The sequence below is a fragment of the Thermobia domestica genome, chromosome 11 (genome assembly GCF_964235325.1).
Source record: "Thermobia domestica chromosome 11, izTheDome1.hap1.1, whole genome shotgun sequence".
Classification (NCBI taxonomy): domain Eukaryota; kingdom Metazoa; phylum Arthropoda; class Insecta; order Zygentoma; family Lepismatidae; genus Thermobia; species Thermobia domestica.
The window spans coordinates 102,481,392-102,500,576 of NC_137464.1; the positions used below are offsets into that span (position 1 = coordinate 102,481,392).

Here is a 19,185-nt window from a genome sequence, read left to right on the forward strand (position 1 = left end):
ACATATGCATATGACTAATACGAGTGTATTTCCGAAGTTAAACATTCTGGCTTCGAAGACATTTAAAATTAACTTAATCCTACAGTCCAGATTTTACACTGCAGCCTTAGCAATAACAGCCGTGTGGACTGGAGCATTGTCATGCAGTATGAGAGCTCAACACACAGCGACTGATTTAAATGGCTGCTTCTAGGTTTCCTTAACAAAATTTCCCTCCACTGACTCAAAATTTTCCCTTTTCTTATCAAATTCTCCCTAGTTTCTTGAATATCCAATTACTATGACAGAAGTTATATGATAAGATTAATTTAGCTGTAGTAAAGGAAGCGACAACCACATTTGTTGTATTCATTTGGTTTTTGCTTCTATCTTTCACCAATAAAAATATAAATTCACTCAGCCAACAATGGATGTAAATTATATTACACTCAATAGACATACACACGTATATATATATATATATATATATATATATATATATATATATATATATATATATATATATATACAGAAACTTTGCTATTGTACTGGCTTATTTCTGAAGAACAAACAAAAAAAATTAGCATTTGTATTGGTCAATTAGTTAGAGCAAAAATTTCCCTGGATTTTCATGTGTTATCGAAACTTTTTCTTTTTCCCTTTTACCTAAATTTACCTACGAAATTTCCTCAGATTAGGGAAATTTCCCTCAAACTACGAATTCTGAACTGAAGCAGCTAGACAGTTCAACCTAGTACATTATCTCTTCCGTAGATGGTACTATGCCATGAACGGTTCATTATCTCTTCCATAGATGGTACCATCCCATGAACGGTTCATTCATGGAATATATGAAATAAACGTAGTACTGTATAAGATCGAGACCAATGAAGCGCGGTCCATTGTTCCAGAAGGAAGATTCGGAGCTTTGTGGTAAGGAATGCCTTGTGAAAGTGAATGCTTTATAGTCTATCTATAACAATATTGTATATCTATTCGGTGAATTACTTTCATTTTTGTCTTGTAGCTATTTTGGGCGACGGTGCTTAAAAGGGCACAATCTGTCATGAAGGAGAAGAAGAAAAAAGATACAATATGTTGTTGATTTTAAAATGTAGAATGAAAGATTAATCTCAGTGGCATAGAATATATGTTGATTTTATATAGTTAGTCTGTAATTGTGGGAACCGTAATCATTGAAAGTTGTTTGTTTAGACTTGCTATGACATCCGAACATAAATAAATTGAAGATTTTGAAGAATAAAAGGTAGTTGTGAGATATATATGATGTGTCTAATTTTCTGGTTATGCAATCACTAATTATTGCGAATTTTCGTATTAATTAAGTGTACTTGAACGTGGGGAAACATCCAAATATTCGGATTGTGGGCAATAAATGTAACTAAAAAGAAATACGTAAAATAACGTTACATATCCACAATGATATGTGTAACGGTGTGTGTTGACATTGGGAGTAATATTGTTACCCCATTTATGTAGTCTTCGGAAGTACTTCCAATTTCGCCATGCAGATCAAAGGGTGGCGAAATTGGAACATATGCTAATGTCCATAACGTAATGGAGCAACGGCAGTGATATCTCCTTTCCTTTGATCTTGATATCTCCTTTCCTTCGATTTAGTTGCAGATAATGGCAGACAGACGGAATAAAGGGGAGTACTGGAAGTGGACATCGATGGATTTCAAGAACGGTGTGATCAGCATTGCACAGACTCATCTATCTGTCAAAGCTGCAAGTAAACAATTCAACATACCACGTCGAACATTAATTGCCTATGTACATACAAGCACGAAAGACACAACGTACACTGCCTGGTAGGAAACCTATGTTAAACATAGGAGAGGAAAAGGTCTTAGTCCACAGGATTTTCTCTAACACCTCGACCGTTAAAGAAATGTGTCTACAAGTTTTGTACACAAAAGAAAAGCCACACCCTTTCAACAATATACAAGGTGCAGCAAGACGAACATGACTTTATGGACTTTTGATACGGCACCCTGCAGTGGCGAAAAGAAAAGCTCAGTATTTAAATGAAGTCAGAGCCCAGAAGCTAAATAGATAAATATTTACTAATGATTATATATTATGTTTATCACGATATTCATGAGGTGAAAATATGTACTCCAGTATTTGTTTTGTCGAACAGTTTGACTTGTCACCTTTACTTACAGGAGGGATGGCAAAATTGTGGACAGGCTGTATGCAATTTCGCCAATTCCAAACTTTTATTGTTTTGTATTTGGAAGTACCATATTATTAGGGTACGGATGCTATTTTTGTTCCACAGATAACTTAAGCCGTATACCATCAATTTCCAGCACAGACGTACTCGCCATATCTATCAGGAATTTGCAACAGTTCAAAGCTTAACGTGGCGAAATTGCGCACGCCTACCTTATTTAGAAACATTCTCGTACAAGACCACAGAGCCATGGTTATAAAAAAAAGAAGAGAAATGAAAAATAACAAAAGGTGTAAGACAGGAATAAGATATTATCATCACTTCTATTCAACATCAACATAGAAAAGGCAACGAGAAAAAACCTGTAACTTACGAGAAAGACAGAAATTTAAAGGTCAAACTCCTCTGCTCATTAAGAATGTTGGATCTCCGTACCATCTTTCCTTTATTCGCTGATTTATGTGGACGAGAATTCTTCTCTTTTCTCTGAAATTAACTGGAATGTAAAGTTTGAAATAGTTTACCAAATTCTTCGAGTCTGTTTAAATATCGCCTACGATTTTTGAAAGTTAAATTCTATAATTTATAATTTCGAATTTAGTTTAAGTATTATGAGATGTGTAACTAGGCAAGATGTCGCAACTAGGCTAGATTTCGCCCGGGACAAGAACTCGCCTTAGTGATCCCTCCGCCCCACCTGACCAACCAAACCAAAACTCTCTCCGACTACTCCTGATTTTGGCACCTCAGAGTAATTCTCCTATTCCATTTCTTCTTCAAGTGGTAAAGCTTGATTTCAAAATTGCAGTACATAAGATAAAATACCAAATTAACTAGTATTTGGTTGCCAAATAACCTGAGAGTAGCATAGTATATTTTTTATAGACTTATCATAATAATTAACTGCAAATCATAATGTTTTTGGAATTATATCGGGATGTGCATATGTGTAGAATGAATCTACCCCAGCCAATCCTGCGACCAGGCACAAGCCCCGTTTGCTCCTCCCTAGTTACGTCGCTGTATATAATGCAACTTTATTTTGGTATAGCAAAGGACATTTAGCTAGTCTTCAAGATGAAATCAGTAAAATCAAACCATTAATACCCCTCTTCATTTCAAAGTAAAGAGGAAAATACTCCTCAGTCTATATCAATTAGTAAAATCTAAGATGGCGCAAGTATTGAGCACTTTTAATGTTCACTGATGACATATCAGTATTAGGAGATGAGGACAAAGAATTTCTGCAGCTTCTTGCATGCCTAAAGGAAAACACTAATGAAAAGATATAAAATGAGAAGAAAAGCAAACGCACAAGAAAAGATAAGACGAATCAAACATACTCTTTACAAGAGGAGAAAATATATACAACAAAAAATGAGCTATTAACATAACTAAACTTATGAACGATTATTAAACCAGAGATAGCTACATCTAGGAACATTATTTACATAGGAACAAGAGATGGTAGTGTTTCTACTTGTGTTGTTATGAGGAAATGCACACACTCATAAAACTATTTCCGTGAAGGATTATACCAAAAAAAAAAAAATCAAACATTACTTACCGATTGGTACAAATGTCAAACATACACTGCGTCAAGTTCTGTTAATAGGAAAACGTTGTAACTTATGTATTATTCATTATTAGTTACTAGATATTTCTGGTATGTAGTCTAGAATCGACCGCCTGTATCAAAAAGGCCATGTAAAATTTTTTGGGGGTTTGAAAATATCTTCTAATACATTGAAAATGTAACTACGTCGTACGAATACAAGTGCAAGAGATGTAGTGTTGTCAAAATAAGGTTTGAGGTAGACATTTAGAATAAAAAGATGGGACCTTCAGGAATTTGTTCGTGATCTCTACCCCATTAACCTCCAGAAAATCCAAAAAAAAAAAACTAGTTGCGTGTTTCCTGCAATTTTGAATAAAGTCTGCCATCTAAGACTTCTCATATGGACTTAATTTATGCCAAATAACTTCTAAGCTAATTAACTTAGAAGGATCATTTTTTCTTTATTGTACTTCTAATATTATAGGCAAGGTAATACGTTATTATTACTTTTCTCCGAGTAACCATTTTTGCATGACATAACGATAAATTGAAAAATTGGGATCTAGGTATTAATGAACATATTCTTTTCATTGCCTCACACAACTTAACAGAATAGAAATATGAAAAAAGTGCTCGAATAAAAGTTGTTGGCAATTTCATAAGTTTAAACGATATATATATTATCACTATATAGAATGACAGAGATGCGCAATGAAGCTTCAAACGTCATCAGATTGCGCACAATTTCTGTAGAAACATTTGAATGAATCATTTAACATGAAGAAAAAGATATTTAGTGATTTGAGACGGCTTTTCATTGCAATTTCCGGTAAATATCCACAAGTTTGGAAGTCCGGCTAGTTTAATAAACAATTCGTATACAGTGGCGTCGGCAGGGGGTGTGTAATAATCCTGAAAGTAGACTTTCGCACTATCTTTATATAAGCCTATGTGTCCATTGAAATAAGTGTTTGAGATAAACGTTTCAAAAAGATGAAATCTATTGAAATATGTTTTACTGATGTTGTTATCCTGCAAAAAAAAAAATCCAGTTGCGGGTTTTCCGCCTTTCTGAATAAATAGCCCTGGTCCAGTGCACTTACTACAAAAATTGATCAAACTTAAAGATTTTTTAAAGAAAAGATTAAACCTGTTAGAATATGTTCTATGTATTGATATTATACTAAAACAGTCCCAAAACTCTAGTTGCTGGTTTCCTGTCATTTTAAATAAACAATACGCCATCTTGACATTTTCCCCAGCACGTAGTTTCTGCCTTATGGATTCTAAGCCAATAAACTTAAAAGTATCATCTTTTATTTATTATAGTCTAATATTATAGGTTATATAATAAGTAATCACTTTCTCCGCGCTACAGGCACGTAGCCAGGATTTCGTAATAGGGGGGTCCGTGATATGAAATACTATGGTTATCACACCAGGGACTCTATCATTCTAAACTGTTTTACTAGCAACATATATTAGTTCGTTTAGCCAGGATTTCGTAATGGGAGGGGGGAGAGTAACATGAAATACTGTGAGTATCACACCAGGATGTCGACCAATCTAAACTATTTTACTGGCTACATATATTGGTTTGTTAGGACAATAAAATGAGGATATGTTAGTGGTATTTTAATAACAAACTATGAAGAAATCTTGAGTAAAAGAATATTAAAAAGTATTGAAAAAGATTCTACAATATCTGCGTTCATTTCTCTGTTGAATCAAATGTTAACAAAACTTTCTGTCCATATATCTTATTATTATTATTATTATTATTATTATTATTATTATTATTATTATTATTATTATTATTATTATTATTATTATTATTATTATTATTATTATTATTATTATTCCGTCAACTACTGTCTGTTCCAAATGACAGGTTAAAGGAGCAGTAGAAAACTGTTTCTGAAATGACATGTTTGATACTGCAGAGATAAAAATTGTCCACACTACTATAGAACGATTGCTGTTGCTTCTTTTATTTTTAACACTGATTCTTCTTTTCCTCGTTTTTTGTTTGTTTCATCCTTCCCTATTATTTTCATTTCTGGTTTCGAAGGGGGTTCGGAACTCCCGGACCTCCCCCATGGCTACGTACCTGCGCGTCAGTGTACCTTAAAGTTTTATCTATTAGCGTTCTTGAGAATATAAATTTAGGAAAAACTAACAATGGTGATTTAAACAAGGGATTAATTATTAAAAATGAAGAAAAATATACTTACTAGAATTATTTTAGATGAATTTTGTATCCCATTTACAGCAAATACCATTATATCCTGTTTCATGATTTTCACTATTACACTATACGTACTAGCTTTTATAATTGTGCTTAGATTCTTCTGCGCATCTATTAAACTGCTAAACTTAAAAGTATTGTAGTTATATAAAGGAAGACAATATACACTAATCACCAATTGAATTATAGACACCTACCTAATAGCGTGTAACACCACCTTTCGCTTTGATAACGGCAGCTACCCGCCGCGGCATGGACTCCACGGGGCGCCTGAAGTGTTATTGTGGAGTCTATCCCACAGAGCTTGCAGGTTAGTTGGAAGAGGGCCCACAGCCAAAGTGGTCATTCCATGGCGTCCCAGATGTGTTAAATCGGATTGAGGCCCAATGACCGTGTTGCCAGATCAGAGTAGTGCACATCAAACCAGTTTGCTGCCATCCTAGAGCGGTGGGCCGGCGCATTGTCCTGCTGCAAGGTGGGGTTACCACTTGGATGTAGCAGCCGAGCAAATTGCATGACATGGCCATCCAGAATATCGCAGTAGCATTTACCTGTGAGGGATTGTGTTACACGTCTTAGGGGACCCATTTCAGTCCAGATAAACACGCCCAGATGAGAATAACACCACCACCGGCCTGCACAGTTCCCTGCTGTCACGATGGATCCATTTCCTCTTGCGGTTGGCGACGCACCCTTACCGGTTCATCGGCATGTACCAATGTGAAACTGTCCAGGAAAACTTTTTCCACATTTCCGCGGTCCAGAGACAGTGTTCCTTTGACCATGCTAGACGTGGTTCCTGAGGTGTGCTGTTAGAATAGATACTCGCGTGGGTCGATGTCTTCTGTACCCTATAGCGAGCATGTGGTTGCGAAATGTGTGGCTGCTGACACGGCGTTGTTGTCTTGCATTTAACCTCTCCTCGATTTGACACACTGTGGCACATCTATTGGCTGTTAGGATGCGGGCCACTCGGCGTCTACCCCTGTCGTCGACACGCTACTGACCGTTGCAGTTTGCCCGTGTGTGTGCGGTTTTTACCGGAAACCAGGTACTCACGATACACCCTTGACACAGTTGCCTTTGAATATCCGAGTGCCGCAGCCACTTCTGAAATCTAGACACCCAGTCGTCTGGCCCCAACGATTTGACCACGGCCAAGTGCCCTCAGGTCCTTCGTCTCGGCCATCACACACTGCACTGACACGGATACCGAGATAGGAATTACACGGTAGCAATACCCTCGCGATGCATTTCATTCACATGCACTGGTGGAGCCTGTGCAGAGTGGTTTCTGCAACTGTCCTGCTGTCTTTAACTCAACTGCTGATCAGTGTATACGGCACCGTATTTGAAACTTACTCTTCTCGATGGCGTTTTGCAGTTGAATGTCCACAGTTTTCCTTAACTTCCTTCTCAAAGACGTTAGTCTTGGTGACAGCTTCATCATCACTTCCTTCATCTGCATGTTCAATTAAAGTAGTGCTATTACCACATCCGTGTCCACTACTCTGAACACAAAATGATGTACAATCTACCTCTCTTTTCTTGCACCCACAATTGTTTCCGCAGCTCGTCTGGCAGTTGCATGCTATAAACTTTAATCTTCTGGAGCAGGTTGTTCAAATGTTGTTACAGGAAGAAGGCAATCACCACAAATTCTCCAGCCCCATTCAGTTGGAGTCATCTCTTTATTTTTTCACTGCTAAACTTGATAGAATACATGGACAGTATGTTGATTTGTAGCAGCTGTTATTGGAGATAGTACTACTAAGTTGAAAGTCTCACTAATGCGTTGTTTGGATACAATCTTTTTTTTTCTTTTTACATGCACAATCCAGATTTTCTTTCTATGCACATCTGTATAACGCTAAGAACATTTTTTTTCAGTAGATGATGTTGGGTTTTTGAAAAAACCCATTTCTCGGCGCAGTTCTTCATTTTTCCCCAGTATTTTGTATGCAACGTTCTTCCCTTTACTGTGTGGAACAGACGTTGTATCACAGCCAATGAAGGCAAGCAAAATAACATGCAGTTCACCATATCTCCCAATGCTCTCTAAAGTTTTGGTACTGCTGTATATCTTATGTAGTGGCATCGAGCCAGGAATAAACATGTAAGTCTCAGCTGTTGCGAGTGCTACCATCAGAGCTAAAATATCTTAATCTTCTCCCACTATTACTGACGAGCCAAATTTTGCGAGCCGAATCACTAAATATCTTTTTCTTCATGTTAAATGATTCATTCAAATGTTTCTACAGAAATTGTATACAGTCTGATGACGTTTGAAGCTTCATTGCGCAACTCTGACATTGTATATAGTGAGAATATATATATATATATCGTTTTAAAGCTTATGAAATTTTTCAACAACTTTTATTCGAGCATTTTTTTTTTCATATTTCTACTCTGTTGTATAAGGTAATAAAAGAATATGTTCCCTAATACAGATCCGAATTTTTCACTTTATCCTAAAGTTATGCAAAAATGGTTACTCGGAGGAAAGTAATAATAACTTATTACCTTGCCTATAATATTAGAAGTATGATAAAGAAAGAATGATCCTTCTATGTTAATTACTTTAGAAGTTATGTGGCATAAATTAAGTTCATGCGAGAAATCCAAGATGGCAGATTATTTATTTAAAATGGCGGAAAATCCGCAACTAGATTTTTTTGGGATTTTCTGGATGTTAATGGGGAAGAGATCACGAACAAATTCCAGAAGGTCCCATCGTTTTATTCTAAATGTCTAGGTTTGGCATGTTTTTTATGTAATTTGACAGGACTAATAATATTAATTTGAATGGCTCAAAAGGAGCGAACCTTTTAAAAAAGAAATAGCTAGTACTAACTCTTAGAAAATTTGGATTTTCTTCACATGGATAGCAACATAGAAAGGCAAAGAATGGAAAATTCTCATATGTGACTTTGGAGCAGAATGGTATGCATGTCTCGGACAGAAAAGGACATGAATAACAAAAGTTTGAGAGATAAGCGAGAGAAGGCAGATTCTAATAACTGTCACATAAACAAGAAAACGATAATCATTTATCTAATACTGTATTATGAACATATGTGTTGCAGTGATGATTTCAGAGGTAGCTCGAAGGGAATTTCCCTCCCAGAGCTACAAAATTCATCCTTGGGACTATATATCCTATTGTGCTCAATAAAATACTCTGTATTTTTGTAATACTATTTTTCACCTCCAGTGAATTAAAATCCTCCAATCACCTGCACATCGGAGAAAATCGAATCGCCAGTGATTTGTCCTGTTCGAACCAAAAGTTAAAAAAAAAAAAATGACTCATTGAATTATCTTAATCAGCGTTTCTGAAACTGTTGTCCGTAAGCCACAAGTGGTTCTCGAAGTTTGCCCTTGTGGCCTTCTTAGATTGAACATTAGTCCATAAAAAATATATATAAAAAATAAAATGTAGGATAATTGCTTATCACACTATAGATGATAATCTGAAAAAAACATAGCAAATGCAATTTAATATGGTGAAGATTATACAAATTCAAAGAACTTATATACAGAGAACTCGAAAACTACATCCAAAAATTCTTTGAGAATCTTAATATGAAAATATAAATATCTATGTCTATATAGAGAGGGGTCGCGGTGACTCAGCACTAGAACGTTCTCCTCTGGTGCGTAGAGTACCTGATTCGATCCGAGCTCGTACCAAGTGGGCTTCGTGGTAAAAAAAAAAAAAAAAACATAGTGCGTAGTTTTTTTTGATCCTTCCCTTTTCTCATTCTACCATTTCATTTATTTCTCATCATCACCATCTCTCGTTTAGCTTATACAGGATAATCGTACGACGTAAAACTGAAAGATTTCATTTATATATATATATATATATATATATATATATATATATATATATATATATATATATATATATATATATATATATATATATATATATATATATATACAGTAGAGCGTCGATTATCCGAACGTCGGTCAACCGAACGACCGCTTAACCGAACTGTGTACTCGCTCCAACCTGTTACTCTCCCACCCTACCGTCCATCATCCCCCTCACTCCCAAACCAAGTTTCCCACAGTAGTCGCCGCACTGAGCCACCGCTGGCGGAACATTGCTTCTAATGGGGCCTTCATAAGGCGCTGCTGACCGGCCAAGCCGCCAGTCACTGTGTTTCAACAAACAACACACAATTTACTGTACAGTACTTCTTTTTGGCAAATAAACATGTACAGTTCGATTATCCGAACAAACCAGTTTTCCGAACACCCATGTCCCCCAATTACTTCGGATAATCGACGCTCTACTGTATATATATATATATATACCCACCAGGGTACGGAATTTCGTTATGTCGGAGCTGCATATCTCCGAAAATTGGTTGACACGATAGTAAAAGGGTCAAAGATCTAGAACGAAATGGATCACTTGGATGCCAAAGTGATACAACTCCGAAAATGAAAATTTAAAGAGAGAACTTCGAATTTCAAAAACTCATGTAAATCGCATCAGAAGAATGTTTTTCACTATCAGCGTTAGAAAATAAACTTCATAATCTTGTTTTTGGTTACAACCATAAAATATAAAAGTAACCAAGAAAGTTATGTTACTTTTTCACTCACCACCTTCGAACATTGCTATATCACCTAAAACGTAACTGCAAGATCAAAAATAGTCCCCATCAGTATCAACGACCTTCTGCCAACGTTCTGGAAGGTCATGGATTCCATCGCGGTAGAACTTGGTGGGCCGTGAAGAGAAAAAGGCATCAAGTGCATTTTGCACCTCTACTAGGGATTTGAACTGAACTTAAAGGGGTCCTCTAAGGTGATTGTCCAAGGAATGAAACAGGCGATAATCGGACAGTGTAATGTCCGGGAAGTATGGCGGATGCAATAGTGATTCCCATCCAAGGCGTAGAAACGTGGGTCATCCTAGCCATGTGGGACTTACCGTTGTCCTGTAACAGGAGGATCCCTTTGCTGGCTCCAGAGTTTTGACTTTTTCTTGAACATGGCTCAACTGCTGACAGTACATAACTGCATTGATGCTATGACCAGATGGTAGCAGTTCCCGATGTACGATGACGCGAGCAGTCCACCAAACGCACAGAAGGACTTTCTTCTGGTGCAGTGCTGGTTTCGGCTGTTTTGGAACCGGATCATGAGATGTTAACCAATGATGACGGCGCTGTGGAGCTTCGTACAGGACCCACTTTTCATTACATGTCAATGCCTTATCCAGAAATGGCTCCTTCCTCAGACGAGACAACAAAGGTGCTGCTGAATGGTTTCTTCACTCATACTGAATTGTAGTCTCAGTTCCTGACATGTCTGGCCACTGTTCGCCTTAATTACTGTCCTTCATTTTGTACATGTGTTGGTCTTCCGGCACGTGGTGGGTCTTCGTGTGTTTTGTCACCGTCCTTAAACTTGTAAAACCACCTCTGCACTGCCCACGTAGTCACGACACCCTCACCAAAGGCATATCTTCCTCCTTACTACAGTGGCGTTTAACCCTAGTTTCAACTCGTACAGCATACACGCCCATATGACGCTGTGTAGAGATCCCAGGTTTACTCTGTCCTTCCGCGAGTTCACGGTGTAACTGAACTGCCACAACCAGGTAGTATGTTGGATATATCCATACCAACAACTGACCTTCGCCTTATCTCTATTCGCATTCAACTCACGGTGTGAGGGCCAATTGAAGACATACCTCGGTAAGAGAGCGTTAGAACTTTCTTGGTTACCTTTATAAATATACATTTTTGACACATTTCTCAGTCATGCTGCCTGTCAAACAGCCCTTTAAGTCTTCTTTTTCGTCTCATTCGGCTAGATCTTTGAAAAGAAATAATAAACTAACTAGATTAGCTTCTTCGTGAATTCTGAAAATTATTTCAGTTCTTCTCGATCAGCTCAGATCTTCTTGGATGTGGACGTGCTTCAATGGAAATATGATCACTTATGAATCACTTATAATCACACGTGAACTTGAGTTCGCGACATTATTTTCTTTCCATACGCTTGCCGTACTAGTGTTCGTAAAGTCTTATCGAATTTAGCAGGAAGTTCGATAATCACTCACTGCTCTCGTAGCGTCACATTACTACTCCGACGAAGACTGCCTTATTGTCACAGAAACCTTTTGACTGTAACATCTTTATCCTGATAGCAGCTGTGCTAATTAACTGTCTCCTTTACTAGATATTCCGTGAGTTTTCACGGGGTAATCCAATTTCGTTACACATTCTCATTCTACCTATTCTATCATCATCATTCATTTGCCTGTATCAGCCTTCTCCCTTAGCCCAAAAGGCATAATCGCTGTACGTTAAACTGAAAGATTTCATTTCATTTCTACTAGCCATTCCATATCAGCTAAATCCTTTTGTTCAGAACATTCTTAGCAGGCAAAGTTTGGTTTATTTTTAACTATATCACAACAGACCCTCCAATATAACATACCATATTTTTCCGTGATATTACTATTCTTCTTCGCTCCGATAAGTAACCAAAAAAACTGAATAAGTGTACAAAAGTAGAAGAGTCTATAAGTGCTTCCTGTTTCCTTGGAAATGAAAATTGGAAATACTGAAGGTCATGCACGCCGACTACGTGGGTGTTCCGGGGCTCCGTCACCCACAAGATTTTTAGTTTGGACCCGGGTTTGACCCCGTTTGCGTTTAAGTCCACCGTGTTACCGACTGGGCTAGGGCAGCTCCAATTTATCCTTATAGTATCGGTATATTTTACTTTTTCACAGCACAGCCTTTTATGACAGTGTTCATAAAAGATTTTAACTAAAAATAAATCAATCAAATATCGAGACTTTCCTGTAAACATATAGGTTAACACGTCCCGCCATTGATATGCACCCACATAAAATTTGATAAATCGGCGCCGTTGCTGAGAGGCAATAATATGGTAATTAAGATTATTAAATGGAACATATCTGAAATCCTGAAGAAGAGATAATTATCACATTTAGTCGTACTAAATAATACTAAGATAGATGACAATAAAAATGAATATCTCAGGAATGATCGATCAAATGAATGATCAATTGCACTTACCTTTTACTGGTCAGCAGATAGTTTCACACATATATATTTTGCCATTGCCACAAATTCACACGACCGACTGAAACAGAAGAATGGTCAATATATAACTGAAAATGTACTGTAGTTCAATCAGAATTGCATGCACTACCATAATAACACCAGCAGAATCACGACAGCACGACTTTATCGAAGAAAATAATAATGAAAAAATCTTATCACATAGGCCTATCTTTATTTCTCTCACTAAACGATTGTGTAAGAAATAAAAAGAGCTATAAAATTCAGTTAGAATAAGAACACTTGTGAAGGTGAAATGAAAGAAATTTGTGTTGTATGACGCGTATGTATAAATTGATTTCAGAACTCTAGCAGTGAGATTTGTGGTTAATACACAAACATGAATTTTTCGTAATACACGTACAATATGATGCTGTTTGAACACTGTAAGTTTTAATATTTCAGGAAATCACACTAGTAGGATAGTAAAAAGTTTCCGATCTTTTTATAATAATGACACATTTTGCTGAACATCTACAACATCGGGACACGTTTGATTTTCAATAACAAATATGAATTATAATCGGGTAAGTCTATAAGTTTCTATGAAGTATTGACTTACATGTGACACTGAGTATTGTTGCTACTACTGACGGCGTTGACTGGTACACTGTAACAAAATTGATTTTTAACTAATTGTTTAATAGTTTACGCTTTTAAAATTTTGCGTTAGATGCTGGGGGACTACGCGACACACTCATATGTCGCGAAACACCGTTTAGGAAACACTTTTGTATTCATCACGGTTACAAACTATATTCAATTCTCTTATGTAAATTTCTTTAAATAAGGAATCCTGAGTGAAAGAATGACTGATGAATGACCAAAGGATAAATGATTAAAGGATATGGCTTATTACTCGTTATATTTAGATGTGCATAGTTCTATTGAATGGTTCTAGTGTCCTCTGTAAAAATGAACAAACATAAATAAGATGCATCTTAATTATTATTAAAACAAGTTACTTTAGAATTGAAGGCTGATTACAAAATAATAAATATAGAAATTATAATTTATAACAAATTTAACCTGTCATGGAGGAAGACCTCCATGCACCGAACTTCTTATGTGTCGCCTCTTTAGCATAATTAATGAAAGTACTTGCAGGATAATTTGATTGCATAGACTAAGGTTCATCCTGACAAGGTTTTTCAATTCTAGTGTTCGACTAACTATGCCCGTTCTGACTGACCGACTAAATGTCAAATGACTGACCCTTTGTTTACTATTTGTTTAGTTTAAATACCTCTGGTTTTTGGCTTTCCCACTCTGTAAGTTCCTTATTTTGTTTTTGTATTTTGCCATTTTCACTTTCATTTTCAGATTTCACTTCCTTGAAAATGAATTTGTTTATGGAACCTCAGCCTTTTTCTTTTTATTTTTAATTTCAAAAGTTTTTAATATACATCGATATGTTGAAAGTTACATTACATATGTAACAAGAAAATATCACTCTTAACTATCGGGCTTAATATTGGACTAGACTTGGACTCATACTATTACTCAGACATAATTGCCTTGTACTTAGCTGAGATGGAAAATCTTACAACCACAAGCCCAGGTATTTGGGAAGAATTTAAAAAGGAAATTGTGTTTAAACAATCACAAATCCCATTTTGCAATTTAGATACAGATGATGCCTTAGAACATGAAAACAGGGCTATGAAAGTAATGGGAGGAATAGTTGGAATTACGTTGAATGAAAACGCAAGAACACGTTTCTTCTTGAGTTCTTCTGAGCTTTCTCATCTCGTTAAAGAAACAGAAACCGTGGCAGGATTTCAACAAAATAGCAAAAAGAAACATAATGAATTGTGAATAAGTAAATCTAACAAGCAAAGTAAATGTGTGTATGCACTTGTGGAAAAATTTCGAAAAGCAAAAAGCCTTTTCATATACACTAGAAATGAACATACATTAGCACAAATTTCGTCATGCCACTAAGGACGACATGTGCAAAATGTCAATAATTTGAAAGAAACATTTCATAGTATTAGCACAGAAACGCATATTAACTGGACAAGTCAACATATGGGATTCCGTCAAGAAGGTAGGTCTGAGGATTTATAAAATACAAATGAAGGATGCCATCTTAGAACTAAGATAAGGCCGAGCTATTTGCAAGAATGCTGATAACATCAAGATCACGTCCTCAGATAAACGGTGAGACAGTAAGCGACTATTAACTTTCTGTAATTCTCGTTCAATGTTTGCTCCTCATGAGACTGTTACAAAGCAAGCTAATGAAACTATTTGAGACATTGCCAGATAAGTCCCACTATGAAAGTATCCCGATAAACGTGGCTACAATATGGAAATCCTTGATAGTGTCGCTTTTATTGATTGCATGGCTGAGCTTCAAATTCTTGACCTTTTAATACATATATTGATGGTTCTCTGAAATTATTTATAAGGCGTCTTGGAAATGATGAACCAATCCATTACTGAATTGAACCTGCAAGTGTTATACAAGCTATACCAAAGCAGAGGCTTCTTTCCCGCGAGGAAACAGAGGAGGTATTGTCCAATTTCTCATCTGAAAAGCATTGTATTCATGAATTTGTATGTGTTCATAGCTTGAACACAGTCTGCTACAAGAACAAGTATTATACTTGGAGAGGCTGACACAAAGATGATTGTACATGCAGTAGCTGTAACAATGGTGGGTGAGATATAATTAGATACATACTATACTGTTGAACCCATTATAGCAAGGTGGGAAAACTAAAAGAAGAGGGACCCATTGGCTTGTATTCAATACCAGGATCCCGGTGGGACTTATGTGGTTCAGATTACACGTAGGATCAATACTCCTGTCTCATATAGCCTCGCTGCTGAACGGGATGTTAAACTCAAAATCAAATCAATTCAACTCAATATCAAGATCGGACGGTTCATTTAACAAAAAGTAAAAATTGAGTTTCTTGTAGATATTTATGTCAGCTGATGACAAGACTGTAGTCCTTCATCAACCTTGGTAAAACGGAAGATATATCTGCCGATATAATGATCGATAATGAGAGATTCATATGCAAAGTGTAGAACTAAATACACCTATTAATACGATTGGAGAACTGAGATGGTGGATATTTACGAGAAATCATGTTCTCAGTGAATATTCTCCTCCAACTAGATTGCCAGTGAGACTTGTTTTTCTGAGGGTGCATTTGCAGGTAATGGTATGGCATCAATGTGACATACGATATCCAATATTACCAGATCCTGTACATTTTGGCGGGCAGCGTGAAATCAAGTATTTCGCTCTTGTAATTGTTTGGTTTGTACTATGTTTTTGTCAATTTGTTATTGGGCAATACCCGGGAGAATGTTTTGTTATGTCAATTAGTCGGACAAGGTGTTGATTGTGAATAATCAATAAAGTGTTGGAAAATTGTAACAACCAATGAAGAACGTTATTATGTAGAAATACATAATATGTATTTCGTTGATGGTCAGAATGGGGCCCATAAGTGGCTAAGGTTATTTGTAAATTGGATGGATATCTACCTAGATATAGAAAAAGCTTTTGACAACGTAGATTGGAATATCATGTTCGGAGTGTTGAAGAATCTAAAAGTGGATTACAAAGACAGAAGAATAATATATCAACTTTAAAGGAACCAGACAGCCAGTGGCGATTACGATTTTGTTTCGGGAGGGGCTTTGCTAACTTTCGGGGGGCTTTGCCTGGAAATATTTCTGCAAGATATTTCATTTACTTTACTATACTAAGCAAGATTTCGGGGGGGGGGCTGAAGCCCGGAAGCCACCCCCTAAATACGCCACTTCAGACAGCTATTAGGGGAAGAGATCAGAAGGAAGCAAGAATAAGTAAAGAAGTCAGGCAAGGATGTAGACTTTCACCTCCAGTGTTCAACTTCTATATAGAAGAGACTATGAAATAATTATTTGATAAAAACGAGAAAGGCGTAAAAGTAAATGGTCAGGTTTTCAGTACAATAAGGTTTGCTGATGACATAGCACTAATAGCGGAGAACGAAAAGCACTTTCGAAAGCACTTTCAAACTTGAACGACCAACTGGAAAAAACATGCAAAATGAAGATAAATAAGAAGAAAACTGAAGTGCTACAGTGCATAAGAACAGGACAGGAAGGGGCAAACGTATGGCAAGATGGAGAGAAAATTGAAGCAACAATATTTTCATGTTCCTCATCTTCGTGATTGAAGTCGTCAGAACGGAACTTTTTGAACGATTAGTTCACCATGCGTTCATTTACTGCTGTGTTAATGTTACTAGCTGTGCTAAAGGCGTTATGGTCCAGTTTCCCCTCAAAGAAGGCAATGGCTATTCGAACTGCTTTTTCTGCATCATCTTACTTTGTTTATAGATTCCTTATGATAGAAAAAGTCAAGTGTGGATTCTAAAAATGAAAAATAAAAAATGAAATGAAATCTTTGAGTTTTACGTCCCACGGTAATGCCGGTTAGGCTAAAGGAGACGGTGGTGATGAGTAATGAATTAAATGGTGGAATGAAGAAAGTGGGAGGAAACGGGAGAACCCCGAGAAAACCCACGCACACGGTGTTTGTCCAGCACAAAGTTCACTTGGCGGGGGCTGGGATCGAACCCGGGACCCCAAGCACCAGAAGTGAACGCTCTACCACTGAGCCACCGCGGCCCAAGTGTGGATTCTGTGAGATACTGTATGTTCTAGGTAGGTTTTATAAGTCGAAGTGATCGGCGTATAGGAGTTGAGGAGAGTCCGGTAATAGGGCAAATAATGTAATACGATTTTGGAAAATCGACCTAAGTCTACTAGCATTGAGGATGAATGACTTCAAATGGTGGTGACATTTGTGGTCTTCATAATGAATAAAACTATGTAATTAGGATATAGGAGATTTTCTGTTTTTTTTCTAAACTTTGGCAACCGTTGTATAATCTTGATGTTACCAAAACACTATAATTTAAATATTGAAGTTCTTATTATTGTATTCTTCTGATTGATACCACTGTTTGGCAGCATAGATTAAGTTAAAAGACCACGACTATTATCATTACTGATCTTTACTTGAAAAAAACTTTCAGCAGCATGCATAAACCCAACTTTAACTTTCATCCAGTATATAAACATCTAATAATAGGGTCTATAGTCTATATTCCGGAGACAAATATTAACAACTGGAAGAGCTGTTTTATTTTGGTCATACTAAGTGTGTCTTGTTTGAAACTACTGATTTTGTTCTCATTCTTGATAAGGTTGTAAAATTCGGATATTGATAAAATTGTCAAGCGGTTAAGCGTAACTCGTTACAATAACCACTTACTAAATCGTAGTAGCAATAATGATGACGCAATCTCTTATCGTATTACCCATTTAATTAGTGACAAACAATATTGCAGAATTACAGAACTATTAATTACATCAAGTCATAATTATTCCGTGCTCTTATCATAATAAAACCTTCGAATATTAAGATCAGAATTTATTTCGCGAATACAATTCCCATTTTCCACTACAACAAAGAAAAATAGGATACTTCATCTTCTTCTAAAGATCGACATTATTGGTGTTTAAGTTATTCATTGCATACCATAATTTACATGACCCATCAAATACACAGCAATTCTTAGCAGCTCATGTGCTGTTCAAGACATTACCAAGGGCGCCCATTAGGGGGGGGCAAGGTGGGGTGCTCCCCCCCTTGAAGAAATCGTACTTCGGAATATCGAAAACTCAATTGAATTTTTAGAATAGTTCCAGCAAAATTTGAAACTATATTTGAAATGTCGCTTATACTTGCCCCCCTCCCCTTGGAAACCACAACATGGGCGCCCTTGGGCATGACAAATTTTCACAAGTTTTGATACACTACTTAACAATTTAACAATGATGGAATAAGATCATGTTTTTCATCTAGTAGTTCATTGCAATGCTATTGAAGTCTTACAGACTTATATAATCATACTTAGGAAGCAACACTCTCTATATGGATCAGGAAAGTTACCATAAATATATAATGGTAAATGTGATTTCTTCACAATAGGGACTTGGCAATCCCATGGTACAATTTGTACCATACGGGTGTTTCATGGTACATTGCGTTATAACT

At 36.6% G+C, this 19,185-nt stretch overlaps 1 protein-coding gene across 10 annotated transcripts in view; it reads right to left on the reverse strand.

Annotated features, from left to right (window-relative positions):
- LOC145664324 (uncharacterized) overlaps nucleotides 1-19,185 on the reverse strand; it is a 1,583,153-nt gene that overhangs the window by 256,531 nt on the left and 1,307,437 nt on the right. For all 10 annotated transcript variants that reach the window (XM_081730946.1, XM_081730945.1, XM_081730944.1 and 7 more), the window contains one exon: nucleotides 13,065-13,131. The gene's annotated coding sequence lies outside the window, so the exon portion shown is untranslated. The remainder of the gene's footprint in view (nucleotides 1-13,064; nucleotides 13,132-19,185) is intronic.